Genomic DNA, 4,607 nt, shown 5'->3' on the forward strand with positions numbered 1-4,607 from the left:
TCTACAAATATTTTGAGTATGGAGTTATTTGGCAAAATGATTCCAGTACACTTATGCGTATTTACTTTGGAAGAAACATGTTTACATGTAAATGTATTTTACTTGCAAATGAAATATGGATTGATATATATTTCCGTATTTAAGCATCGTATGCTTGATCCCTCGAGTTGGAATCGGAAAATATTGCATTATCGTATTTGGATTTTGATGGTGACGGCAGACTTTAGTCCGACACTGCAGTGTGGGGTTCCACGGTCCGGCCTAATGAGAGGCGGCGTGGTCAACCCTGAATTTACCCTGGTCAAGAGGTGCGTGGAGCCATTGACATGGAGTACTTATATGTGAGAAACCCAGGGTCACCATACGGGAATCTCAGTGGCCAACACCAAGGAAGGCGGTATTGTGAATTTTAAAAGTCTTAAAACACCTTGGTGGTCCAGTAGCTAGTTGCGGCCACGATTAGCTTGGGAATTATTTGAGGCCAGCCTGTATTTTGAGCAGGGCTCAATGTGTTGGAAAATGTTACTTATCTGTACCATTTATGAATTATTGTGTTAACTTTTCACTTGTGGAATACTTGGAATTCCTTTTATATGTTAGTATTATTGTGATTACTATTATGTGAAATACTTTGTTACTCTGTTATCTCTATGCTGTCACCACTCACTGGGTAACATCTGTTACTCACCACTCTCTTTTCCTTTTTCTCAGACTACGACGTTGGACTAGGTTGTGCTGGGCAAGCAGTAGAGTGGCCTACTTTTCCCCTTGTATAGGTTAGTGTGCTGTGTGCATGTAATCTTTATGGATCCACTAGACTTGAGCTTTGTGTACTGTTCCTGTACATTGTGTTTGTATCTTTTTGGTTGTATGTGGAACCTTGGCTAGTTCTGTTGCGGACCTTGTATCATTCCTTAGTAAGTTGCGTTAGCAGGGTTATTTTGAGCCTTACGGTGACTAGGAGGGGGGACGCTGTAAGGTCCACTCCTTGTTGTCGTGGCGATTGTCACGTGCCCGGCTAGGGTTGGGGCGTGACAATTTTGATCTAAATTACATGCAGATCAAGTACTTAGAATGGTATATGGCTTTGTTGAGCCCATGTTTTGCATCATTTATGTAGCTATAAATAGAATAGACACGAAGGATTTGAGGATAGTTTAGAATTCATTTTAGAGAATTTTCTATGAACTATTATTGAAGATTATTTTGTGAAGATTGTTAGACGAGAGATGTTAGGCGGCGATTTCATCGGAGATTGGAGAGATTGAATATTGATTGAAGATCGAAGGATACCATCTCCTTGGAGAAAATTCCATTGAATCGAAGAAGATTGTGAATATTGGGGGAGTTTTATTATACATTTTCTTTAGTCTATTATTCTTCTTTGGATTTTATGAGCATTTTTATGAGTGTATAATGTTCATGTATTTCTTATCATTTTATACACTCATTTGCCATGAATTAGAGTCATATTGTGGAATTCAATGTTAAATATAGTGTGTTTCACTTTCTCAGACTTAGGATAGCACTTGAAGATGAGAGAAAGCCAAAAAAAGCATTTCAAACCTCAAATGATGAAGTTGGAGCTCTCTCAGTATTATTTGAATAAGGATAAGGCAAAACTTGATGGTTTACGGGCAGCTTACAGCCAACCTTTTGGCCGTAAGTATATTCCAGAGAACCTTGTAGGCATGCTTATGCGGTAAGAGAGATTCAGAGACAATTCAGAGAACCTTACGGGTAAAGTTCATGCCCATAGGGATCATCCAGAGGAGTTTATAACCATAGCATACGCCTGTAAGGGCAGTCGTAAGAAGTAACATAATGAACTTTATGGTCCAACGCTTACAGCTATAAGTCAGACTGTAACACAAACAAAATACCTTACGGATATGACTTACGACCGTAAGTGGTCCCGTAAGGCTTGTGACTATCTTCTCTAGCTCCCTTACGGCTATGTTGTTACTCCCGTAAGCAACCTGTAAGCAGTCGGGTATAAATAAAACAGTTGAGATTTTGTCAGGAATTTTTGGCTTTTCTTTTGGGAGATTAGTAGAGTCGGAGTTAGGGAAGAAACGAGATGAATCTCCAACACATAATGGGCAATTTGAAGGAAGATTTGGATCCACATTCACAAGGATTGGAGGTCGTAGCTGTCAAGCTTACCTTAGCGGCGTGCGTGGAAGCTTCCTTAGGACTTCTCTGGTGATTCTTTATTGGCAAGATTGAGAAGGAGATTTTCATGGATTTCATATTTGCTTCTATTATTTGTACCTTGGATGCTTGCCCTCCATTAATGGAGGGCTATTCTGTAGATATTTGGGGATAGTTAAACTTTTGAGTTTATACTTTTGATATTAGTTGTTACATCTTTGATGCTTTTATTTTTTTCTAATTGCAAGCATATCTGTTTAAGTCTAATTTTATGATTAAATTCTTGGTTACTAACGAGGCAAAAGCAGCTACCTATCATACTTGGTATTGCTATATGACGAGAAGAAATTCCCACTTAGCATAGACTTGCCAAAATTTGAGAGGTGATAGGGACATAAGTGAATATGCCAATCGCATAAGAAAGTGTGCGTAAATACAGAGTGATGGTTCACGGGGAAGAAAATAAGTACTAGTAATAACTTTATATCCGAAAATAGGCTGAATAGCGAAGTGCTTGTGTGTGAACAAGTGCAAAAGAAAACAACAAAATACTGGAAACATTGGGAAAAAATCAAGGAAGAAAGCGATTTCCAGGCATAGCATCCCTCTAGAGTTATTGAGTGCAAGACATTGTTCGTCTAAACATGCAATCATATGTGAACCGAGATATTTCCATAATAATACTAAACCCTGATTTCTCAGGCGATGAGTAATTAAATAGGTGTAAAGTTGATACAAACATCAACACAATCGCATTAATTAACACTCTATGAACCTCTCTATGAGCTAATAACAATCTCTTAAGTATATAATCTCCCTCAAAAGAGAGATTACCCCTAAGAGTGCTGGAGATTCATCCCTTTTCTTCCTCAACCTTGAATGTAGGACCAAATCCCTCTCCAAATCGCCCTTAGAGTGCAGGAGATTAAGCCCATTTCTTCCTCAACCTTACCTCCAAGAGTTGCCCCAAAAGATAGAAAAATAGAATAGAGAATGCCCTAGAAATCCTCATAAGTTCTATTTATACGCGACCGCTTACAAGTTACTTAAGGGCGTAAAGCCTAGGCCGTAAGAAAGCTGGAGAAAATTGTCTCGAACCTTACAGGAACGCTTACGATCGTAAGCCCCATTCATAAGGTCTTCGGATGTTGTTATGGTTCATCTTATGGCCGTAAGTGCTAGATCGTAAGTTTCATTATTCTGTTTCTTACGACTGTCCTTACAGGCGTCTACTCTGGTCATAAGCTCCTGTAGATGGTCCTTACATGCATCCTTATGTGTCAGACCCACCCTTTCTAACGAGGTAAATGTGGCACCCATTAGTTAAAAAAAAAATTTTAACTTGAAACCGACGCCCCTCAAAAATCAAATCAGACTTACAAATCACAATTTATAATTCTACACCAACTACAGGTTCAAATACATAAATATAGCAAATATAACTACTCAAATTTGAGGGTGCAACCGCTACAAAATCACAACACCAATAACAAAAAAGAAAGAAAGTGGGGACCCACTGCAATTCTGGACTCAACCCTGACTAGCTCTAGACTCGATCAGGCAATATAGGGTCCTGCTCCTGCAGCTACAGCACATTCAGTTGGTCGGTAGTGGCTTAATAATTTTAAATATTTAAATACAGTGTATATAAAGTATATAAATACCAACTTCTCAAATAATTTTCCAACTTTACCAAATACCATAATTTTAGCAAAATACAATCTTTAAAGAACTCTTTTTGAAACATAAATTCAACATAAATCAATGTCAAAATAACTGATAATATAAAACCATTCTCAAATCCACAGCCTGAAAACTCTCCCCGACTTAGCCTCCGTCGCGACTAGGTTGGGAGCCACCAAAGTCTTCGCACCCTTGATGTTCGCCCATCAGTCCTGTGTGGTGACTCTGGGATCCCGATGTATAATCCAATCAGGGCTCTACGCTCCCACCTAATATGGACAAATCAACACTCAGGTCCACCACGCCACCTCTAAAGGCTGGCCCGTGGGGACCCACTACTGCAGTAGTCCGGCCTTAGCCCGCCATCACCATCCAAACCAACATGTAGATGCAGCAATAATACAAACTGTATAAATCATATCACGTGGTCCTTATCCAAGACAAACATTCACAGTACAATACATGCATAATACCAGAAAAGCCCAAATAAAGGATACCATTCCTATGCCAGGAATAAAAACCAGTTCCACAAATATTGCCGGTAAAACATTTTAATACGCACACATGATTTCACAAATCATTCCAAATCAAGCCATATATAACCAAAAAAAATAAATACATGAATTGAATAATTAAATCACATATACATGTATTTCAACTATTCACAAATATGTATAATTATACAAAACTGATGTATCAATACGATTATCATGGCACATTCAAGAAAAATAAATATAAGTATATTTTGACATTATACGCAATTAAACATG

This window comes from Dioscorea cayenensis, chromosome 5, assembly GCF_009730915.1.
Source record: "Dioscorea cayenensis subsp. rotundata cultivar TDr96_F1 chromosome 5, TDr96_F1_v2_PseudoChromosome.rev07_lg8_w22 25.fasta, whole genome shotgun sequence".
NCBI lineage: Eukaryota > Viridiplantae > Streptophyta > Magnoliopsida > Dioscoreales > Dioscoreaceae > Dioscorea > Dioscorea cayenensis.